The sequence below is a fragment of the Vicugna pacos genome, unplaced genomic scaffold, assembly GCF_048564905.1.
Source record: "Vicugna pacos unplaced genomic scaffold, VicPac4 scaffold_20, whole genome shotgun sequence".
Taxonomy (NCBI): Eukaryota; Metazoa; Chordata; class Mammalia; order Artiodactyla; family Camelidae; genus Vicugna; species Vicugna pacos.
Genome location: NW_027328741.1, coordinates 60,484,008 through 60,509,666, shown reverse-complemented (window position 1 = coordinate 60,509,666; position 25,659 = coordinate 60,484,008). Strand labels below are relative to the sequence as shown.

Genomic DNA, 25,659 nt, shown 5'->3' with positions numbered 1-25,659 from the left:
TGTAAATAGGGTTGAAGTCACTTAGACCCTTGGCTTGGGATCACCGTGGCCACAGGGTTGGGGGTCACTGCGGCACCTACGAGAATGATGCGGCCAGCCTGCTGCTAAAGCCTCTCCCCAGGCCGCAGCCCAGAGCACTGCAGGCAGGTCTGAGGTCCGGCCGGGGGCGCGCAGCTCCACAGCCACTCGGGGCCCTGCGGTGCGGGTGGCGCTGGGACCACGCTCGTCCATCACCCTCCCTGGCACCCAGACTCGGGATTCTCCTGCGGGAATTTTTCTCTGCCTCATACTTCCTGTCTCAGCCTCTTGTGGAATCCGGTCCATGCCCCAGGGAAGAAGGGCTTTTAACCTCCGGGACCCAAATCCATCACAGTTTGGATCCAGAATGAAACTTCCATGTTAACTCACCTGGCGCTCCCTTCTTGTGCTGAACTGCCCGCCCCCGTCAATGGCATTAGGTAATATTAGAAGTCCCGACTTGCTTGTCCTTAGCTAAGACCCTGAGCCTCTTGCTCAGTCTTCCTGAGTGGAACCACTCATCTGTGGCAGAAAAGCTTGGGCTGTCGTCTACCCATCATTGTCAACGGTCTTTGGGTTTTCTGTTGGTTTAAGGTTCTCGTGCAGGGATATCAATTTGCACATGAGAAGCACCTTTTGACATTTTAAAAAATACAGACACTGGATCCTCCCCACTCTCCAGCCAAGGCTGGAAGCTTTCTCCCTCTAGCAGGGGTTACATAATCATTTGCTTGGGAATTGATCACACATATTGGCATAATCATAGTAAATTGCCCTTTACTCTGTGCTTGCCACGTGGCATTTTCTACTTCATGTTGTCTTTGTACTTTCATTATCACATTTAATCCCTGAATTATAGATTATCACCATTTCTGTTGAGGACACCCCTACTTGCTAATCTTGAATACAAGTATCTTTGATTCTCTTAATCTATTTCATTCCTGAGTTTCCTGTTCCTGAATTTAAAGAGTGAATTATGGACACATGTATTTAAGATTCTCTTATTATATGTATCTGACTCATCCTCTAACCAAATCATATCTGGAGAAGAGAGATGTTCTCTTTTAAACATTTGCTTTTTCTTATTATATAGTAGTGCATACACACAGTGGAAAATGTAGAAAACATATAAAGTAAGAAAATTACAGCCATACATTATCTAAACACCAAAGGACAATGCTATGTCATTTTGGGCATTTAACTATTTTTCTTAATATTTTATCATAAAATTTCCCTAGGAAAGTTGCTTAACCCTGGAATTGTACTAGCCTTTTGTCCAGTACAGAATAACATTCCCAGAAATGACCCCAACATCAAAATAGTATGTGAGGCTGGGAAGGCCACAGGGCACTCAGCTTATTCTCTGAGTCCTACAAAGAATGCTGTTAATTCACTGATTTTACGCATTCGATGCCTGTGAGTCACTCACTCACTCAGCTGGCTCGGACTGAGACCTACTTTATACCAGGTGCAGATCCAAGTGCTGGGGAGGCCCCAGAGGGAGCCTGGATCACGGCATCACTCTCCTTCTTCTTTTGCTCCCAGAATCCTACTCAAGAACCCCACATGGGATTGGGGGGGTGGAGGCAGGTGAGATATAGTGAAATTCATTTCATTATGTTCCTTTAGACATATTTAAATAGCATGAAAATAGTCGCTAATTTTGATAAGTTTTCTTTTCTCTTCCTATGTATTTTTGAGGAAGTGTATAGTTTTGGTGCAGCAAGAGTAATTGATAGATCTTTGGTATGTTAGGATTTTATATGAAAAATTAAGAAGGAAACTGCACTTATACAAAGAGAAGAGGCAGTGAGGAAAACACTAGCCACCCTAGAACCTGGCTACAATTCAGAATTCCTGGTTTTCAAAAAAGGGAATCATAATTCAAAATAAATTCCCTAAATATTTTAACCCATAGTAGAAATACATGGAGGCAAAGTTCAGCTCACTGGAACCTAGAACAGTGTGCTTACTTAAGCAAAGGTATAAACAGACCACAGATACTATAATGCATCCTTTACTTTAAACTAGTTCATGTGAGCAAGTTTCATTTCACATGAATTGCTCAGTACCAGTTTAGGAAATATATCCTTCTTGATTGGTAAAAATAGCTCACGGATAACCAGATTCAACAAAATTTAGTGTTCAATAATTTACTTATTTCCTTCAGGAAATGCTTTTGAGTAATCTGAGTTAAGTATTTCCTCTATCTGCTGTATTTCTTTTCACAGAGAAAAGTAGTATTATTTGTGGGGGGCCACTCATGACCTGAGGACTGCCGAGCACAGAGGTTGGGCCTAAACTCCCACAGTGCAGGGAATCAGGCTCTGAGGTTGATCTCTCATGGACAATCTCTGTCCCGCCACCCCTTTGAGGAATGTGCCAGATGCATTAAGGCCTGAAGGAACATCCTGAGCTATCAAGTCACTAAGGACCTTTGGAAGGAGAGATGCAATCGGCATGCAAGTTAGTAATCTTAGCCTGAAGAACAATCACCTGAGATAATAGCACAGGAGTCATGTTAGCTTAGAGGAACAATGCCTTAGTTTATCATCTTGGTTCCAGGAACTCTTAATCTTAGTTTTACGAGAACTGTAAACAATAATGATGTCTGTAACAATATACAAGTTAATGATTTTAGTACACGTTGTTAATGTGCCTTAAAACAATACCTTTGCCTACATGCAGGAATGTATGAGCTAATGGGTTAAAATCATATAAATTAACTGCTGGAAATAAACTCGGCGTCCACTCTTGACCTAGCGTCTTGCGGGCTAGAGTGAGACCCTCTCAACCCCACCTTTTAGTCTTGTCTTTCTTTCTCAGTCCTGCAGCACAGGTTTTCTGGACGTGATCGATTTTCGGCTGGCTCCGACAATTATTTGCACATGACCTACTTTTACTTCTCTGGAAATATCTGACTGTGAGCTCAGGGCAAGGGTTGTCTACTGCACAGTAGGGAAAAAAAGATTCATTTCACAGCGAAGATCAGAATCTTTTTTTGAGGGGCGTGGTGAGCTGGGCGACAAGGGAAATGCCTGTTTCGAGACAGACCCCAGTTATCCATACTGAAGCTGAAAGTTGAAGCCATTATGAAGAAATGTGGAAGGACACACTGACACGCAAAGGGGTTCACTCTGCAAAAACAGAAAGAAAGAAAGAAAGATAGAAAGAAAGAAAGAAAGAAAGAAAGAAAGAAAGAAAGAAAGAAAGAAAGAAAGAAAGAAAGAAAGAAAGAAAGAAAGAAAGAGAAAGAAAGAAAGAAAGAAAGGAAGGAAGGAAGGAAGGAAGGAAGGAAGGAAGAAAGGAAGAAAGAAAGAAAGAAAGAAAGAATAATTAATTTAACTGCCCTATAAAGAGAATGGACAGAAACTTGGTAATAAGGGAGAGAGAAGGAAGGTTAGGGAAGGGAGGAGAAACAATGAAAGGGAACTTAGATGCGGTGGGCAGAATAGCAGGTTTCTGGAGCCTACAATGAAGGATGATAAGAAAAAAAGTAAAGTTTAAAAAAGTTACAAAGTTTAAAATAGTTTAAAAATTAAAAAACGAAGTAAAAAAAATAAATTTTTTATAGTGACACGGAAGATTTTAAAATGATGGAGGTTTTTTATTTCAAAATTCAAGTTGTTTGAGTTTCTCCCCCATGCTCCAAACAACAGTAAGATCTGCTTGTGTAAGTGGTTTTGGGGGACACCACAGAGAGGGGCGAGCTCTGCAGTTACGTTGGCCAGGAACAGAATGCTGGTGTGGAAGGCAAGACAGAAGAGAGATCAACAGTTTCATGAGAACAGAAACTCAAAGCCAGAAATTATCTTAAAAAGTTTAGTGTGGTAGGCAGAAAAATGTTCCGCCACAATATGTCTATGTCCTTATCCCCAGAACATTGGAAGAGGTCAGATTCCCTGGGAAAGGGGGCCTATGGTTGCAGATGTGGTTAAGGTTGCTAACCAGTCGACTCTAAGAGAGACCATCTGGATTATAGATGTGGGCCCAGTGTAATCACCAGGGCCGTTAAAGGAGGAAGAAGGAGGCAGAAGAGGGGGGAGAGGAGAGGAGATGTGACCACAGGATCAGGGTCAGAGGCACACAACCATGCTGACCTTGAGATAGAGAAAAGTGGTCACAGGCCAAGAGACGCAGGTGGCCTCTGGAAGCCACAGAAGTCAAAGATACAGGTTCCACTGGGGCCTTCAGAAACAGACGTGCCAACACTTTGACTTCAGCAGGCTTCTGCGTTCAAGAAAAATACAAGGTTATATTTGTGTTGTTTAGAGGAGACTTTTTCTTTTTTCTTCCTACTACCATGATATTTGGGGATACTAGTTAAAACAGCAACAGAAAGCGAATACAGTAAGCTCCTTGAAATGTTCAGAAATTGCAGATAACACTGGACTGTCCACTCTGATGTGGGATTGGGTTTATGTGAAAATCAAAAAGACAGTGTGACCTTTGCTAACATCTGCTTTTCTCATTTTTAGGAAGAGAACAGTAAGTCAAAACTTCTGTTGTTATTATTTTAGACAAGTGTCTCTTAAAACATTATGTAACCCTGTGCCTTAGGACCCCAAGGGAGTCTCTGTTCTTAGAAGAACATGGATTCAGAGAGATAGGGTCTTACATCTGAGTCCCACAGTGGTCTCTTATTGGCAATGAGAGCTTGGGCAAATCAGTTACCCTCTTTAAGCCACAGGATCTTCATTTGCAAAAGGAAGATAAGAATAAGGATTGTTTGGGTGATTAAATTGTACACAGATACACGCACACATACATATATATACAACATTAAATACAGTGACTAGCACATACTAGGCACTCAACAAATTTCTGTTATGGATTTTTAAATGCATATATAAAAGGAGGAGAAATTTGCAGGAAGTTGTGGGAAAACTTAGTTCATGGCCCCAAAAAGGGCCATCTCTCAATGGGCTCTGATCCGTCAGTCCCCAGTGGTGGGCTAATAAGCAGAGACTATAGCACTTGAGGATTTATGTTAAACATAAAAAGGAAGGCATTTAAACATAATTATTAAACAGCAGGTACGTTTATACTGTTGGCTGGATCATCTTATCTGGAGAGCTTTAATAAGCAGAGAGTCTCCCCTGTTCTAGAGATGGCCACGCAGGAAAATGATGTGGGTGGGTGGGCCGTTCTCACCCCAAGAACACATGACTGAGTACTCACGGAAGCAACACCTCTTGTATGTTATTCCAGATGGACTGTCCTCCCATGATTATTGTCAGCTGTGTCATCAGTTCAAGGAGACAGCCACTTGGGTCACACTGGAATATTAGAAAGAAAATCTCATTTAAATTTTAGATAGCTCTAACATGAAATAAAGTCATTATTTTATGCCTAAAAAAATCAAAGGATCAGAGAGTAAAGACACTCTTCTTTGGGCAACTAAGAGAAAACCTGAAACAGGTTAGACTGTCAGAACACAAAGCTGTATTCACACCTCTTCATTTCTGTATTTTTACAGCCAATACACCAGATCTCACGGATAAGTCACAAATCTGCCCTTAAAGAATGTGATGTAGAAACACGAGGAGTAGTAGTTGACAAACTGGAACAAGAACACCTTCATGGCTGGGTTTTTCTCATAGTCAGTCTGGTCCTTGGGAGCTCTGCAGCTAGAATAAAGAAAAGGTAAGTCTGTAAAACTGTGAACGGCTTTGAGACCCTAATCAAAGCCATGGACACATGAGTTAACACAATAAATATGTATATATATATATATATACATATATATATATATATATATGCAATTCACACTGTTTTCATATCAGCTGTTTTGAATTTCTTAACATATCCACTATGTTAATTCCAACTGTACACAATGTTGTAAGAGTTTCTCCCACTAAGAACGCAATATCCCACAAGGCAAAAAAAAAAAAAAGTCACCCGTTCCTTAAAATTTATAAGCACAACAGTATCCAATGGTCAAGAACTGTCCTCTGTCAGGTGTAATTTGAAAGAAAGCTACTTCTCAACATCCTGCTAAATAAAATTCTCTTGTCTCCCTGAACGGCAGTAAGGTAGGACTATTGAAGAAGACAAACAAAACACGGGGCAACTTGCTAGAAACATTTGGGGAACATAAAACGATCATCCTCCTAGTTCAGAATTTGAATTGGTCTTAGTATTTTCAGAAGATGACCACTGAGCAGACCACTGGGAGAACCACCCAGCCACATGCAATGTGTGGGAAGCACTTAACTTAGGCCGCTAAGCCGCTGGGTGGGATACAAGCCAGAGAGAAGAAACATTTATTATAGAAGCCGCAGCTGATGAGAATGGAGCTACACTAACAGGAACAGCATGGGGGGAAGACACATAACAGTGTGATTAATTGTCCTCTCCGTAACGCGCAAGCAAATCTGCCACTGGAACCACGACCCTCTTCCACTTATTTGCAATACATAGACTATTTACTTTCAACAATAGGGTACATTATCTAATGTAATTGAAATTATTATTAAACACTGACATATTTACACAGAGCTTGGACATTCTAAAGCGTCCTTTGTCCCTTTTACTAATGCAAAAATGGAGCTAATTCACTTCTCATATAGGCTAGAGAAAATAGGTTTGCAGTTGAAGTTAACTAAAGACTGTAATGTACTGCAATTCAAGTTCCTAAAAGATAGTCTCTGTTTTGACCTGGTTCTAAAACTTGTGTAGAAATTATCTCAGCTGCAGGAGGAGCTTACCAGAGTCAGTCATCATGACTGCCACTTTCTCATATATGGCGTTCAGGGTCATGAAGATGATAAAACTGATGAGGGAAGCAGTGATGGGCGTGGCCCACCTGCACAGTCAGGTACTTTTGGATTGGGTCTGTTCCACTCAGGTTCTTGGGAAGTTTTGTAGAAAATACAATGAACACTGAAAGTCCGTAGACAATGATCCCAATAACTGAAGCAATGGTCAACAGGACCTGACAACCCAAAAACCCAGCAGCATGAGACTCACTAATGATCGTATTTTTACACAGAAAACTTGCCCCCAATCCAGCTTAAACAGAAAACATGCATGTGTTGTAAACTTCACATAAACGTGAGAAGTGATATAAATCGCACGTAAATGCCATAAGAGACGTGAATATCAGGCATGTTAATTTTTAGTGGAGGAGGAATGGAAGATGTCAAAAAGAATGAGTGCATCCACTAATGTAACAAGCTGGCAGCAGGAGCAGCTGTGTGCAGGGCATAGGGAATATATGGGAACTCCACTTTCTGTGAATTTTTCTGTAAACCTAAAACTGCACTAAAGAAGAAAGCCTATTAAGTATATTTTAATGGGTCAAAATGGGGCAACTGGTGGCATGTTCTTTTGGAGGGAAGTCTGTGATAGCAGAACAAATGAAAGTATCCCTTCTACATCTGTAGAATTACTTATGTTATGAACTAGTTGTAACCCATGAAGGGGATATGCTTCCTTTCAAGGGGGAACCTATCACTGATTCAGGGTTCAGCAGGTGCTAGCTGTCGTCTTCATTCTGAATAGAACCAGTGAAGCTGTGGACATGCCCTGAGGGAAACAGTAGAAGTGACAGCAGGTCTCTGCTGATGAAAGCTTCACATGCTTTTCATACTCCTTGAGATCTTAAAATGGCAGGTATTCCTACTCCCTGCATTTGCACAAGATTCATGTCCCTGATCCACTGTAGTTCTGACTGTGTGGACCCAAGGGCAGCGGGGGTGTCTGAAGCATAATTTGCACGTGGCTAATAGGGTTTCAGTTCCTCACTAGGCAGGTTTTTTTCTGGCCACTGAAGAATGCGCATTAAAGATCCCATTTTTAAACTGTTTTCCTTCCATCTACCTTCTTGGTCATAGTCCAGAAGCATGTACTCAGTGTCCCTGGCTGCTCCTGATGGCAGCCCCAGAGAGAAAGCTACAAAGAATGTGAATTTCAGGACTAAGTGAACCACATCATGTTATTTACAGCAGCGGGCGGCTGGTTTGCACCTGCAGGGGAGAGCAGAGGGAGTGTTTACAAGCCCCTCCTGGAGCCACACTCCTGCACCTGGATCCCAGCTCTGATGCTAGCTGTGGGGCCTTGTGCAAATTTCTTAACCTCTTGTGGCTTCAATCTCCTCACCCATATAATGGGGGAATAACAATAGCAATTCATAGGACTATTGTGATGAATCAATTATTTACTAATTGTGAAAAAATTTGGAACATTTACCGCAGGCATGTGAAAAACTCTGCGTAAGTATTAGCTACGAATATGGTGACCAAAGTCTTAAAAAGGTGTTTTTATTAGTTTTTAAGCCATCAGTTTGTAGAGAAAGCATTTTATTTTCTCCTCTACTCTCTTTCATCATCCTTTTCTTCACAGTTAAATCTTCATGCTTGTGAAAGGAATAACTTTTTGGTGTGTGTGTGATTAAATGTGAAAATTAGTTAAGGCTGAGAAAAATGTATTATAGAAGGTATATTAAGCCTTCCTCTCTTGTACAGCACATAAAGGCCATTTAAATAGTATGCATTTTTAAAAGTCTGCATAATAATTTTTTAATTATATATGAAGTAAACATAATAGTTAAGAATCCTTAAATGCTTACTATTGCTTCAGCACACATCTATTTTTCAAAATCCTCACAATCACCCTGTGGGGAAGGTAATATTATATCTTTTACAGATGAGGAAATAGAGCCACGTGGAGATGATGCAATTTGCCCCAAATCAAGCAACTATTCAGTGAAAGTACTGAAATACTCAAAGAGCCCAAAGACACACTAACTGTATAGCACTGTCTCCTACATGGTCTGCAAAATCAATTCTAATTCATTTCAGAACTTTTACAAACTTGACACATTTCCATTTTTCTTCCAAGCACTTAATGGGTTCACTATTTCTTAAGAAACAGGAAAGCTTTCCATTCTCCTTCCTCAAGTTTCTTCTTATTTATCACATTTTCTGATCATAAATTTAACATTTGTTCATTAAAGAAAATTTGAAAGTACTCAGTAGTGGACAGAATTGCTGTCCTGGTTCTGTCCCCAGTCTTAGAAGAGGACCCAGAACTTGCTATAGGATAAGTAACCTCTATTTTGTTTATAGTCCTGTGATTTAACCTCGATTGACCCACTCTTTCTGAAGCACCAGAAGTAGATATCAGTTGGTTAAAGACAAATAATACCCCTCATAGTATTGGCCTCGCACATGATTGGAGAATTGGCAAATAACCCAGGAAGAGCCACTATTATGTGAGGAGATACTTACTGGTGCCCATGTGAACCATAAGCTTCCTCTATTAAGAGAGGAAGCTGCCAAAAGAGACCTGTCTTGGTTTGGATGGATGATCTGGGATGCTGCATGCCTAGAAGCAACATGCTGAGACATCTTTGGACACAGAATGAAGACAGGACAAAAGTAGCCCTTGACATCATCTGGGCTAGAGTATCTCTCCTTGACTGAAGCCAGACCTCAGACCTGAGATTTTCATTTACAGAAACCAATAAATCCCATGCATCCCCATTTTTTGGTTGTTGTTTAAACACATTGGAGATTGATTTTGTCACCTACAATCAAAAGACTCCAAATCTGAAAATGAATAAAAAAAAAATAAGAATAATGCTTTGACCTATAGACATAATTTCTTCAGAACGGTGCATTGTTTGTATATTACAAATCATTTTATATATTAATTTTATTCTCAAATCTATCATAAGCATAACACTTTGACATGTCATAAAATATTTTCATGGACACACTTTTTCATGGCTGCATACTATTCTACTTTGTGAATAGTTGGAAGAATATTTTGGCTGAGATTTTATATATGTCTGTGACTTGCATCCATAATGACTTTTCCCTGTCATTTTGAAATAATTCCTGATTAAAAGTTTTTCAAAGCTGAATTAGTGGATTAAAACATATGAATATTTTTGACTCTTGATATCAACTGTCAGACTGCTTTCTAAGAAGGCTTGAGGAGTACACCAGAAATTAACACAGCATTGTAAATCAACCATACTTCACAAAAATTATCCAGTAACCTAGGCATGGGGTTGGTGATCACTGACATTTCATCCTCATAAACAGAGCTGTGTCACTTGAGAGGTGGAAAACTATTTCATTTTGATGTGCACTGAGTGAATTACCATTGAAGTGTGACATCTATTTTTTCCTTTGTGAATGTGTGTTCATCTTCTCTGCCTTCTACGCTCCTGAGATATTTTGATGTTACATTTGAAGTGATCTGAACTCTCTATGTATTGAAGGAATTAGCCCCTTGTCGGATTTGTAAACAAATAACAACCTCTGGTGTTTTGTTTAAAATTAGGATGCTTATGATGCATGAAAATCTTTGTATAATTTCCTCTGAAACTTACTGTTCATCTAGAGGTTGTATACTCATCCATATTTATTTCTAGTTTTTTTTCTAATTGTGTTACTTTTTAAATGTTTCTGGAATTTATCATAATATATGGTTCACTGTATGATTTCAATCTTTTCTTTTCCCCCCAAGTAGCTAACAAGTGTTCCATTCACTGAATAACCTTTATTTATCTCCCTGATTTGTAATGCCTTCCATCTCTTATAGTAAATTATTATTGATATCAGAGCCCATATCTGGACTTCCTGCCCTACTTTCTAATCTGGCTATTCTTGAACTAGTAAAACTCTCATTATCTTATTAATTATTATATTGCTAATATGATTTTATTCACAATAAACCCAAATGAATTTTATAACTTCTGATATTTTGGAGATATGATCTTTTAATCTAGAATCATGTGATTAAAGCATCTTTTATATCTTTCAGTAGTTTACTTTTATTTTTTGATAGTTCCTACTATTCTTTTGTTAGGCTATTCTTAGACATTTTACCTAGGTTGTTACACTTGGAAAATTTTAGAAATCTTAATGCCTCCATCTGGTCTCTTAATCAGACCCTGGAGAATCCTAAACCACTGATCTGATTTGAACAAATGAGGTGAAAAGAATTGGGGGAAGCACTGTGAGCAGAAGAGACTGTGGAACCTCCAGAGTGGCGCCCTGCGTTGGCTCAGATTTTCTCTGGAAAAAGTTTTCTCTATGAGACTACATAGTTCCCAGCTTGACTTTCAGTTTTCTCAGCATTTCACATTAGATTTTAAAAGTCTGTGGTAGGTTCTTACCAAGAAAAAGAGCACTTGCACAAAGGGTTATATGTATACACTTTCCCCAGGTGGTAAATGGAACACGCTCTTCTTCCTTATTAAAAAAACAAATTTAGTCAATCAAGGGATTACACCAATAAAATGCTATTTCTCCTTACTGGTCACTAAATCCTAAACATAAAAAGAATAATAATAATTTTCAGACAATGCCTCCTTGTTTGTAAATGCATGGGTTTTTTTCCTGTTTTTTTTTTTCCTTTTCTTTTCTGTTAACGATGTCAAACACACAACAAAATATGTACAGTGTTCGTTTTAATACTATTTTTTGAAAATGCACATGTGAACAGTAAACTGTCCCTGCCATGGTCTGAGCAACTGATGAGGCCAAGCTGTAAAGCTCTATTCCTTAGCTTGCCTTTGATTTCAGAAGTGAAGGTAGTGACAGCTTAGAGTCTGTGCAGGACAGAAAGTATCACAGGTGTCTGCAGCTAAATGGTCTCCACTGTGTGTTTCTTGGTTGAGCTTTATGTGTTAATTAGCTACAACTATGAAGTTTAAGAGTTTCCATTTTAGAGTTTATATTTAGAATTTTTTAACAGATGAAATCAGTTAGACTCAAGATTTAACTGGATTATAAAACCAGATATAGTATAATAATAGCTGTAACTAAGTACATGGCCCTTCCTCTGTGCCAGGAAGCCTTCCAAGTAGATTCTATACATTACTTCGACCCGTCCTTACCACTGTCATGAAGAAGCAACTCTCTTATTCTTATTTTATAGGAAACTATGGCACAGAGAAGTTAAGTTGTCCAAGATCACTCAGGAAGCAAGCTGCTGTGTTCAAATATGAATTTAGGCAACTTCATTCCCAAGATCTCACTACCACAACGCTGGCCTCTCTAAACAATGGAGCATGCTTTCACAAGTAAAGTAAAATACTTCAAATACAAAACTAAAAAAAAAAAAGGCAATTTTTTAAATAAGGAAGAACTATAAAGTTAAATGAGTCTTCATCTTCAATTTTTCAACAAGCATGTTCCAATGAAAATTTAAACTTATTAGCTGGCAATTTTAAATTTAAACTTGGTAGTTTAAATGACCAAAAAACTTTTCTTCAGTATTTTTTGTATGCTGCCAATATGATAAGTTTTTTGTTTTTCAGGACTCAAAAGCATTATGAACATCTAATTTTGTCTAAGATTCAGCTTTCATCTCTGAATGTACAGTCTTCCACCAACATATGCTTTTACCCCCATCGTCAGTTGTAAACAATGGGAACTATTCATAATGGGGATTATTAGAAGCTTATTACATTGTAAAAGACAAATGTCACTTTCTATTGGTAGCTGAACCTCATTTTTTTCCATTTATATAAGAGGATTTTGACCTGCTTTCTCCATATCTTTTCAATGCCAACATTATGTAGATCTGTGATTCATTTATTAAATCTATATTTGGAGACATTTTCAGATGCTCCTAATAAAAGCATTTTTTCCAAGTGTTATTCATGCTCATAACCTTCTGTCCTGCTGCTGCTGACTGCAAGAACAAACAGCTCTAAATTATCTCAGCTGATGGAAAGAAGCAATAATACAAATGACTCAAAAATCATCTTTTCATAGCTCTAGAATGTTGATACAAAGATATACAGTTTTATTTTTTTAATTTTGCAGCAGGAGTGGCAGCAATAAATTTACATTTCCAATTATGTAACATGACTAGCTCAAACACTGCTCAAACACTGATGGCACCTCAACAAATGTTTCCCTGCTTCTTCTACCCTTTCTCTGACTTTAGGATGAGAGCCATGCTTCTTTGTGCACATCCCAACAGGAAGGGGTAGCAGTGACTGGGACTTAGTTCAAGACAAAGGGGCACTTAGTCTACGATGAAAACGAGGCCGCATGTGAAAAAATGGGAGTCAACTATAAAAACCAATTTGTCTTTCCTTCTACAACTATGTCATTGTAGCTAATTTATATTTTGCATTTTTTTTTGGTGTTATGAAAGGATACAAATCAATGCCTCTTATACACTTATACCAGTCTTTTTCTTTTCCCCCTTTTTACTGTTATTATGAAGGAAGGGCCTCACTTCTCTTCTGTGTCCACCATTCCAGGCAGTGCTCCTTCACCTTGGCTGCACATTAGAATAACCAGAGGAGCTTTAAAAACTTCCCTATGCCAGAATGCACCCCAGGCCACTAAGTACCATCAGAGTTTGCAGCGATGGAATCCAGGCACCAACATTTTTTAAGGTCCCCTGGTGATTCCAACATGCAGCCAAGGCTGACAAGTCCAGAAGTAAACAGACTAAAGTGCATCTAAACAGCACCCGCTCTTCCTGGGTAATCTCATCTATCTCCACGTGGGGACACCGCGCCTCCTATTCTGGTCGGACTTGTTCTTCCTGCTCAACCGTGTCCCATTTGTACTCAAGTTCTGCCTGGCGCTGCTTTCAGAACTCCAATAGTAAGGTGACTAACATCGAGAGAGAACAGCAGAATGTGGATCTTCAGTGATGACTGATGCTTCAGAAATCTGTACTTAATATTTATTACACTTAACACTTTGGTAAATGGTTAATAAAATCACATTATATTTATAGGCGATACTAAAAAAAATGAGTTAATACATTTTGTTTAAGAAAAAAGAAAATGTAGATAATTTATTGAACTTTTGGAAACAGACTAGCTCTCTAGCTCAGGGGAAAGGTATTAACGTGATGGTCAGAGGCAGGTGACTGTGTCTGATGCTAAAGTACCTGCTACCAGCACATTATGCCCACTAAAAACACAAATATCGGGGGGAAGGGTGGGTATAGCTCAGTGGTAGAGCACGTGCTAAGCATGTACAAGGTCCTGGGTTCAAGCCCCATTACCTCCATTAAAAAAAAAGTAAAAAAAAGCACAAGTAACTGTCACAATTTAAAAGCACTGAATGGTGCACCCTCCAAGCCTTCTCCTCACATCCCTGTCTCTTCTGTCCAAAGGACCTGAGGGTGGGGAAGGGGATGAGAATGCTTTAGTAGCCCCTGCATTTCTATTTTCCACCACCACAGTCACACAAACTTTAAATAATATTCTTAAATATGGAAAACTGCCATTTTCCTCAATCATCGGTAAAGTAATTTTTAGAAATCGTCATTCTGTTTTAAGAATCGTAACTTTAAATAGCAGACAAAAACAACATGAAATGGTAATTGAAAATGTAGCTTCAGGGGAAATCCCCTAAGCCCTTCTTCCCACCAGACTGTTACCCCTAGGCCCCAACTCTAGAGAAATTGCAGAATAACCACTGTGCCCTCCACCATTGTACCTGAGTCTGTACAATGCTCTGAGAATAAAGAGGAAAAAGACACAGTCCCTGCTTCCGGGAGCTCCTAGGTGCACAGGACTCATAGTGAAGTGATGGCTGAGGAGGCGTGTTAAGAGGGCTTGGATAACAGTCAGCAGAGGGTGCTCAGGGCAGAGAGCCGGAAATGTAGCCAAGGCTCTCCCAGAGGAGGGAAACACTGTGCTGAGTTCTGAGATGCCCTAGAAGTGATCAGGTGAACATATAATGTTAAGGCCATTTCTCCCTGGGGAGCTGCGCATGCAAAGGAGGGAGGCCAAAGAGAGCCAGGTCCCTTCCAGGAACTGCAAATAGTCTACAAGTGAGCACAGGGTGCGGGAGGCAGATGAGCAACCAGGTGGAGAGATCACAGGTGCACATCTCAAAGGACTCTGTGTGCCTCCAAGGTAGAGGAGACATGCAAAGTGATCTAGAAAGAGACAAGATAGAGGCAGGGAGGACTATTGGCAGGTTCATGTGGAGGCCTGCTGAGGCCCTCTCAGGAGGAGAGAGAAGAAAACATTTCAGCAGGTGGACGGATTGGCCACAGGTGTGATGGAAGGGCAGGAAGAAGTCAAAGATGCCGGCCAGTGGTAGAGCACGTGCTAAGCATGTACAAGGTCCTGGGTTCAAGCCCCATTACCTCCATTAAAAAAAAGTAAAAAAAAGCACAAGTAACTGTCACAATTTAAAAGCACTGAACGGTGCACCCTCCAAGCCTTCTCCTCACATCCCTCTGTCTCCTTTATGGCTTTGGCAGTGTCTAAATTATAGTGCCATTCCCTGAAATAAGAAGGGCAGGAACCTCCTAGCGGAAAACATAGGCAAAACATTATCTGACATACATTTCAAAAATTTTCTCCTAGAAGAAATAAAAGCAAGAATAAACAAATGGGACCTAATGAAACTTACAAGCTTCTGCAGAGCAAAGGAAACCAGAAATAAATCAAGAAGAAAACCTATGGAATGGGAGAAAATTTTTGCAAGTGAAACCGACAAAGGCTTGATCTCCAAAATATATAAGCAGCTCATATGACTCAATAAGTAAAAAATAAACAACCCAATCCAAAAATGGGCAGAGGACCTAAATAAGAAACTCTCCAAGGAAGACATAGAAATGATCAAAAAGCACATGAAAAAATGTTCAATATCACTAATTATCAGAGAAATGCAAATCAAAACTACAATGAGGTATCACCTCACACCAGTCAGAATGGCCGTCATTCAAAAATCCACAAATGACAAATGCTGGACAGGCTGTGGAGAAAGGGAAACCCTCCTACACTGCTGGTGGGAATGCAGTTTGGTGCAGCCACTATGGAAAACAGTGTGGAGATTCCTCAAAAGACTAGGAATAGACTTACCATATGACCCAGGAATCCCACTCCTGGGCTTGTACCCAGAAGGAAATCTACTTCAGGGTGCCACCTGCACCCCAATGTTCATAGCAGCACTATTTACAATAGCCAAAACATGGAAACAACCTAAATGTCCATCAACAGGTGACTGGATAAAGAAGATGTGGTATATTTATACAATGGAATACTACTCAGCCATAAAAACCGACAACATAATGCCATTTGCAGCAACATGGATGATCCTAGAGAATGTCATTCTAAGTGAAGTAAGCCAGAAAGAGAAAGAAAAATACCATATGAGATCACTCACATGTGGAATCTAAAAAAAAAAAACAAACAAAAACAAAGCATAAATACAGGACAGAAATAGACTCATGGACAGAGAATAGAGACTTGTGGTTACCAGGGGGGTAGAGGGTGGGAAGGGATAGACTGGGATTTCAAAATTGTAGAATAGATAAATGAGATTATACTGTATAGCACACGGAAATATACACAAAATGTTATGATAAATCACAGAGAAAAATTGTGACAATGAGTGTGTATATGTCCATGAATGACTGAAAAATTGTGCTGAACACTGGAATTTGACACAACACTGTAAAATGAGTATGAATTAATAAAAAATGTAAAAAAAAAATACAAACCAATTTGAACCTGTTTAAAAGACATTTGCTCAAAACAGCACGGTAGCAATGAAGTTGCTCTGGCTGGCAGGGACTTATTGGATTCCTGTGAGTGCTGGACTCCTCACATGGAATTCCCTTGGCACTCCAGGACGCCTGTGGTTGTCCCCATGGGTTTGTGGCCATATGTGTCACACACAAGTCTCTGGCTTTGCCACAATTTCAATGCCTTTTTTGGCTTATGAAAGGTTTTGCACTCAAATGGAGTTTTCTTGAGTCTACTCACTGATGTCATTTACCAGATTTATAGTCCAGATCTGACATTCTGGACTCTTAAAATCTTGCAGACATTCAAATGTTTCAGGTTTGGATGTGTATTCACCTCTGGAGGCCTGGACCATATTCGATAAAGCCACCCGGACAAGTTCAGCAAAATGCAAAGAAATTTTTCTCTCTGCTAGACTGAAATGTCTATGAAGGTATAAAAACTTCTGCATCTACAAATGTAGGGAACCAACTCATCAATAACATATCTATCCGTAATGCATGGACATTTAAAAAAAATACTGTATTTACTCCTATCAAATTCTTTCTGGCTTTTGCCAAATTGTGTCCTAAACTGTAAGGAAAGTATATAAATTTAGAGAATTTTTGACCTTTTAAGAGAGAAAGGAACCCTCCTACTCGGTTGGTGGGAATGTAAATTGCACAGCCACTTTGGAGGACAGTATAGAGTTTCCATAAAAAACTGAAAATAGACTTCCGTGTGATCCAGCAATCCCATTCATGCGTATATTTCTGGAGAAAAATATAATTCAAAAAGACACATGCACCCCAATGTTCACAGCAGCACTATTTACAATAGCCAAAACACTGAAACAACCCAAGTGTTCACTGACAGATGACTGGATAAAGAAGTTGTGGTATATTATATATATATATATATATATACATATATGCATGTATATACACACAGATATACACACATGAACACACACACACAATGGAATACCGATCAGCCATAAAAAATAAAATAATGCCATTTGCAATATCATGGATGGACCTACAGGTTATTATGCATAGTGAAATAAGTCAGAGGAAGAAAAACAAATATTCTATGTATTAACTTATATGTATATATAAAAAATTGAACAAATTAATTACTATAATAAAACAGAAATAGACTCACAGGTACATAGAACAGACTGGTGGTTACCAATGGGGAGAAGGAGGAGAGGGGAGGCAGGGAAGGTGTAGGGTATTGAGAGGTAAAAATTACTATGTATAAATTGGATAGCTTACAGGGCTGTATCATACAGCACAGGGAAATATAGCCATTATTTTATGGTGACTTTAAATGGAATATAATCTATAAAAATGTTGAGCCTCTGTATTGCACACCTGAAAATATTATGATGTAAATCAACTATTCAATTACAAAATTTTTCATCAAAGTTTTCTTTTCATATTATTTGCAATAAGTTAGAAGCCAGAATTGTCAATAGAAACATAGTGTAAGTCACAATTTTCCAGTAATACCATTTAGAAAATAAAAAGGAACAAGTGAAATTAATTTCAGTAATAATTATATTTATCCCAAAATATCCAATATACTATCATTTCAAAAGTGTGATTGACACTTTTAAAACTTATTAATAAATATTTTACATTAGTTTTGTTGTATGAAGTCTTAAAAATCTATTATATATTTTCCACTTATAGAACATCTCAATTCAAAATAGCCACATGTGGCTAGTGGCTACTATACTAGACAGAGCAGATTACACCATTCACACTTCTGATAAATTACCTTCTGTTACTTATTTTAAAAACTTGCAGAAAAGGCTTTAGATATTCCCTATATCAAACAAAGCAACCTTGACGGGTGGGGAGTATCTTCATTATAAAGTGAAAAATAAAGGTAAGAGAGCCATTGTTACATGTATGTTAATGTAACAATACCTTCTTAATTCATTCAGGGCTTTACAATCTTTCTTCATATGCCAAGGATTCATTGTCACTGTACAATATTTCTCACTGTTATTATCTTTGGAATTGAGAGGCTTCTGATGAACCTGCTTTGTGCATCTGTACATAAAAGAAAACAACAAAACAGCTACAAGAGCTACAGTGAATGCCCCCCCATTAATTTAGAAGAAGTCTCACAGTATTTCCCAACATAAAGGCTAAAATATAATTCAGAACACTTTGTGATGGTCAGCATGATTTTAACAAAAAAGTAGATAATTACCTCCCTGGTGTCAAAGCTCTTTCAGAGGTGGGCACCCGAAATTTAGTAAAAATGATTTTGCATATATCTTTGAAAGAAATGCTAAGAAATGATCTTTTCTGTTGGAAATTAGCCTGCTTTTACATTCTGCAGTAGGCATACGTGTTTACAAACCAGGCAGGAACTGGATCATATTTTACACATACTTTAGAAACTGATTTGAATTTTGCTCTCTACCTGCAAGGCTATTTCTTACGTAATTACATAAGCTGGCCACTATACTAAATTTTGTTTCACTATTTGCTTAATCCTCACAACAACTCTATAGGCTGCTATTATTACCCCCATATAACAGATAAAGAACTTGAGGCAGAAAATAATTTGGGTAACTTGGTAACTGGTGGAGCTGGGTAAGACTGCAGCCAGTCTGACACTCAAGCCCATTCTTCTCACCGATGTCTGATACTGCTACCTACATTCAGCAATGACAGCTGAATTCATATTTAAGTGTGTCATTTCTAAAAGCCAAAGCTCTATTAGTACTGCTGTGTAAATTATTCTTTTGAGATGTGATTGCCAAAAAAACAAAAACAAATAAAATCAGGGTGCCACTGAGTGGAGGGCGAACTGCATATGGATGGAAAAAAGGGGACTTTGTGAGGACACAGTTGCACAACTCTAGAAATATCTAAAATGGCTGATTTGTGCAATTATAATTTGTGAATTTTATGGCCTGTAAATTACACCTTAATACAGCTATTAAATTAAGAAACTGGATACCAAATTAAGACTAAAACACATATATATATATCACACAAAGAACAACAGGCAAATATCATTATTTACTGCACCATTCTTTCATGCAGCTTCCTTTCCTCACCCGTTCCTGAAAGGATGACTCATTTTATAATATTTTAAATTATTTAGCAAATAATTTTTGACAGGCTACTATGTACCCAGGACTAATCTAGGCACTTGGAATAGATCAATAAACAAAACAAAATTCCTGTCCTCACGGAGCTGGGTTGGAGTCTAGCTGGGGTGGGGGGTGGAGATGACAATTCACACGACAGAGAGGCAGAGGAAGTGGCATGTTAAGAAAGAGGAACCATGGAAAAAATAACAAAAGGGCAAGGTAAAGAGAGTTTAGGGTATGGGATTATGGTGATGTTGTATTAAATACCAGAGCAGGCCACACTGAGGACTGAGGTTAGAAATAAGACTAGGAGGTGAGAAGTCCCAGGTAGACGGAATAACCATCACCGAGGCCAGCGTGCACCTCGCATGTTCCAGAATGGGGGCACTGCTGAAGCTGCGGAGAAGGGTCAGTGCAGATCCTGTATGGCCTTGGAGGACGTTGCAAGGACTGTGGCTTTTACCCGGAGTGAAATTGGGAGGCACTGCAGAATGACGACACAATCTAACTTAGGTTTTCAAGGCTCACTTGACTGCCGGGTGAGAATAGTCAAAACGGGTCAGAGATGAAAGGAGGGAAGCCTCTGAGAAGGGCTGTGCAGGAGGAGAGGACAGTGGCTCAGGGCAGGGAAGCAGCAGTGGAGGCAGGAGCCATGGTGAGAAGTGGCTGGGTTCTGGATCTGTTTTAAAGGCAGTGTTAAACCAGATCTATTGATAGAATTCATGTGGTATGTCAGTGAAAATCAGAATAACTCCAAGTTTTTTGACCCAAGCAGCTGGAAGGATTAAGTTTCCACTAACTGAATGGGGGATGTTGCAGAAAGGACCAGTTTGGGGGGTTGGACGACAAAGAGCTCAGTTTTTACACATGTTGATTTTAAGATATCAGAGTTCCAAGTGAAGATGTCAAATCAGCAGAACATTGTAAGAGTTCAGAGTTGGAGAGAAAAATTCTAGAGGGAGGCAGAAATGTGGGAATCATGGGTCACACAGGTGGTAGAGGAAGACATGAAACCCAGATACTCAAACATTAAGATAACCTGGCATTAACCATAGAAGTTGTCCTTGAGGGCCTGCCTACTAGGTGTGGATATCAGTCCTATTTCCCAACCACTCGAATTTTATAAAGGAACTTACAAATGAATTCGTGCAAGACACTGCCTCCAGTGGGTGGATCCAGAGAAGGAGTGGGAGAATGGGATGCTGCACGCTACTCCTTACGGCAGATTATATGTGTGTGTGTGTGTGTGTGTGTGTGTGTACGCATGTTTGTGTGCACAGGGGGATGAGATACACCTGGCTTAAGAAAAAGAGCTAGTAAGTCTAGAAGCCGAAAGATGAAAGAAAATCCAGATCTGGTAGAGGGAAGAGGGGAAACACTGTGTACTGAAAGACATATCCCCATACTGCCATTTCCCACCATCCTAACAGGAACACAGTTGGAAAGGGGGGAATTATGTAGATACGTGTGATGTACACAAACTTTCTGACTATGTAACACTGAAAATCTACATATGTAGCAAGTTAATGATATTTATATCTGCTTCAAGTTTAATAACAAGTTCACAACAGAGGGAAAATAAAATATTGAGGACTGGTAGGAGTATCATAGAAGGACTTTCAACGCTCAGAATGGAAGCAAAATCAGCTTCACCCCACAAAGAATGTCATTAAGTGTCAAGAATGTTTATATTTGCTTAAGAAATTGAGAGTTACAGCTTCCTGCTTTAAAGAATTAACTTTAAGACAGATACCATACTATAAGCAACGTCTATACTGGAGCTTTCTTAAAGCTATTTTTAGTTTTTGCTTGTTCTGATGTACTCCAGACACTCTGCAAAGAAAACCTTCTTTTCAAAGGCTTAAAGGAATAAAAAAAGAAATAACACTGCATTCTTTTAAGTGTTCTATATACTGAAATACACTTGCAAATGAAGCACCCAGCCACAGGTCTACATTTTTAACAATAAAGTCGTTTGCGCAATTTTTCAATTGCTATGTGGCTTTGTGTCAGTCTCTCACTAAGAAGCAGAATGGAGTACCAGAAAATGACACATCAGGTCTATAACTACAGATGTGCGAGATGAACTTACACCAGGAAACAGCTAAGTGGGAGGGTAAGGTTTACCTTTTAAGTTACCGTAAGTGCAGTTACACCTGCTCCCTGCTTCCCCTGTGAAGTGAAGAACTAGTCTTTTCTAGAAAAGCTCTCATTCTGAGAACTGTCTTCTTTAAAATATTCGAAGATTCTCTTTTAAAGTTCTTTCATTTTTAAGTCTTTCCCCAACTCTACATCCCATAACAAGTGTAAAAATTATCCTATAGCCTATTGTTACAGAACATACTCTACAAAAGCTGAGGTTTCCCAGGGTTTGGATCCCAGAACTCTGCTACCAGATAATCCTAAAGCTTTCCTTCCATAACAGACTCTTCCGCCAATTCCCAGCTGCGGGCAAATTCGGCTTCTCAGACCAGGTAACTTTCTAACTCTGCCTACGAACACTCTGCTGCCAGTAAAGGAACTCTCAGACAGAAAGCACACAATGCCCCTAGTGAGGGTTGCCTCCTTCAATCAATCAAGATGCCATCACCAAGCAAATATTTAAACCAACTGCAAAACCTCTGAAGACAACTTACAAACAATATACTTTCTATGGAGGCATACTATTTGCTCTGGAATAGTGATTTCCAATGGAAGGAACAAAGGACCACATGACCCAAGCAATTTTTTAAAACTGCACATAACCATCCCTCTTCACGTGAAGATTCAGGCAAGCCCGTCTTACAGGCCTAGGTGTAACAGAATGACAGCACCTCTAGGAGTAGGATGAAAAGCATCGAGGTAGACTTCTAGTGAAAGGGGGTGATGTAACAGGGCCCATCGCCCACTTACCTCCCACCACAGGACAATCATCTCAGATCGAGAACAAACACTTTGGGAAACAGAGGTTGTTTATATTTTTATGGATTTCTGGTGGAAATAATGCCCTGAGTCATGTGAAGTTGTGGCTGCCAAATTGAACAGGGGACTGGACATTTTCACATTCAGGACAAAAATAGCCCCCAGATAGCCACCATATCTGCTCTCCCCTTTGCCTGTTCACCCCAAGAGCTGCAGGACTCTCCTGCTTGCAATGACACCCACCAATTCTCACAAATTCTTGCCAAGTTCACGTCATCAGCTGGTGGTGTCAAAGTCACTATTTGTACTGCTATGAAGTCCCTCCATTACTTTATATCCCTTCTATTTTCTCTCTTGTCTTCCTACCTACACTTGCATACACAAGATGGTTACTGCACTAACATTGCCTCTGTAATCAATCCAGGATATAGGAAGTAGAGATTCAACTGTAACCAGTCCCAGAATACTTGTCATGCCACTCTAGTGTCCCAAAAAATAGTCTGGCATCCCTCATCTCACACAAACAACCACTGCACTACTTAGAGGTTGTAAAATTAGAGGGCTTTCTCTACTGGGAAACACTGTGGCTTGTGGTAGAGTTGTGATTTCAGTTTTTGCAACTGGTTACAGGCAAAAAGACATGGTCCACAAAATTTCTTCAAGTGTTTGGAATTTAAACTTTCATTAGATACAGAGCCGGAGGACTAACCGTAATCTATGAACATATGGTCATATTATCAAATAATGTTCATGTCTACCTTACAGACATGTAAGGACTTGGATTACACCTGCAGCCTCTAGGCCTTTAGAATTGGATGTGAAGCATCCTGTGAAATAAAAACCTCCTATCCAGTCACAGAACACCTTAGAGGCAACATCACACTAATGTCACTGAATACATTAGTATAGTCCATGTATGATTAAGTTACAAATCCAATTTCTCAGAGATGGAAAGGAGATGTCTAGAAAAGCTGGAAAAGCCCAATTACTAAAACAGCTCAAAAGTTAATGCAGACTCCTACACCTCCCAGAGCAGAGGGCGGAGGGGGCATTGCCCACCACTCTGTCCTTCCCCAGGACGTGGCATGTGGGGAAGCAGGCATGAATGGGTGGCTGGGACTCGGAGGTGGAGAGGTGATGAAAGCAAGAGTGGAACTGCTCTGGTCCTAGAACAACAGAGCTGTAAAATGCTCGGCTTCAGTACAACCCACTCCCTTTCCCACTTTCCCTCCCACCTATGTGACAAACAGAACATAACCAAGCACTTTCTGCCCATGATGGTGACTACTAGCAGGAAAGGGACCAAGATAAAAGCATGTCTTATAAAAGATGTCTGATTTTAAGGCTATGTTATAAACAATGATCAGCACTGTCAGAGTGGGACACTTGTGAGGCGCTCAAGTAGGGAGGAGGAGGTTGAGGTTCCATTTCCAGCACTTAAATGTGTTTTATCACTCCTATTTCTGACCTTTCCTTTGCCACTATTTGTAGCGCTGCCATCACTGGCAGGTAAAGGGGCAGCAATGTGACTTGGCCGTTTGGCTGATGGGGCTACATTTCCCAGCACTGGAATGAAAAGGCACTGGAAGACGATCAGCTGGATGATGTGAACTGTGGTCCTGGCCTGTGCCAAACACTAACCAGGTGACCCTGGGTTAGGCTCTTAGTCTCTCTGGGCTTCTGGCTGTTTACTTATAAAAGAAGGTTTTGTCATTGCACAAATATATCCAATATGAAATGTAACGTGAAAGTCAAACATAATGACAATTCACCTGCTTGCCTCAGGAAACTGTACAAGCACTGAACACTATGTGAATGTAAATACAGACTTAAGAAAACTATTGAGGTAAAGCGCTAAACTGAACATGGAGATAAAGTTTTATGGATTTTCTTGCCTTTCTTTTTTAATTGCAATACTGAATTAATAGTTATTAGCTATAATCCACACTACCACCCTGCGAATAAATAAAGTAGGTAAGCACTGCCTGGATGCATGTTTTGTCCGATGCTAAGCAGGGTGAGGGGTATAAAGGAGGCTGAACAAGGTAGTCTTCTCCAGTTACCAGCTAAGTGAGGAAAAACATTGGAAACCACCCAGGGATGGTACCAAGTCAGTACTCAAAGCCAAGATTACAGGCTACTGATCATAAACAGTGCAGGAATACAAAGAGGAGCTAGAAGTATTTGGAATAAATAGGGAAGACTCTATGAAGGGGATGGGGCTCCAACTAGTTCTCAGGGCAATTCTAAGCTGTTTTAACTGAGGACTGGATAGGAAAAGGCTGGTGACTCCTGGTTTTTAATAAGGCACATGTTACCATAGGAGGCTAAGTTACATAATAATTGGAACACATAAGCTAAGTACAAAATGATGATGGGTCGAGACTACCTGACTGAGATCTGGTTGTGTTAACTCTTTGACTTGACTCTAGATGTTGGAGAGCCAAAACTGTAGGTTGACTGAAAGGGGGGGAGAGAATATCCAAGAATTCAGCAGAAGGAAACAATAACGTATCAGGGATGAAAGCTCTTCATCAGAGTATCAGCAATCAGAATAGACACTTGAAACCAAAAACATACAGTTCAAGAAGCTGACAAAATATGGAGGGTGGTGAGAAAAAGATAAATCAAAGACCACTCCAAGCCTTTGGGTATTTAAGACCGGAAGAATGATTATCCCACTGAATAAGTGGAGACGCTGCAAGAAGAAAGATTATGAAATCAGCTTTAGACATGTTGAATCTGACGTATGAGCTAAGAGTAGGTTTTCTCTAAGAAGCTCAAAATTCAAAACTGAAGCACAGATGTAGAGTACAGGCTTAAAGATGCAGATCGACAAGACATGATAAATCTCCTAAAAGAAAACATAGGCAAAACATTATCTGACATAAATCTTAGCAACATTCTCCTAGGGTAATCTACCAAGGCAATGGAAATAAGAGAAAAAAATAAACAAAAGGGACGTAATTAATCTCATAAATTTCTTCACAACAAAGACAACCATAAGTAAAACAAAAGTAAACAACAACCTACGAATGGGAGAAAATATTTGCAAATTATACGACTAACAAAGGCTTAATTTTCAGAATATATAAACAGCTCATACAACTTAATAACAAAAAAACAAACAGCTCAATCCTAAAATAGGCAGAAGACCTAA

General features: G+C 39.5%; 1 long non-coding RNA gene across 2 annotated transcripts in view; it reads right to left on the bottom strand.

Annotated features, from left to right (window-relative positions):
* The window catches only part of LOC140693786 (uncharacterized), a 252,854-nt gene extending 247,131 nt beyond the window's left edge, over nucleotides 1-5,723 (bottom strand). Inside the window, exons 1-3 of one of the 2 annotated variants that reach the window (XR_012069491.1) lie at nucleotides 5,474-5,723; nucleotides 5,200-5,297; nucleotides 4,119-4,248 (exon numbers count right to left, since the gene is read on the bottom strand). This is a non-coding gene — a long non-coding RNA (uncharacterized lncRNA). The remainder of the gene's footprint in view (nucleotides 1-4,118; nucleotides 4,249-5,199; nucleotides 5,298-5,473) is intronic. The other variant, XR_012069490.1, reaches the window with a different exon arrangement.
* Nucleotides 5,724-25,659: the final 19,936 nt, after the last annotated feature.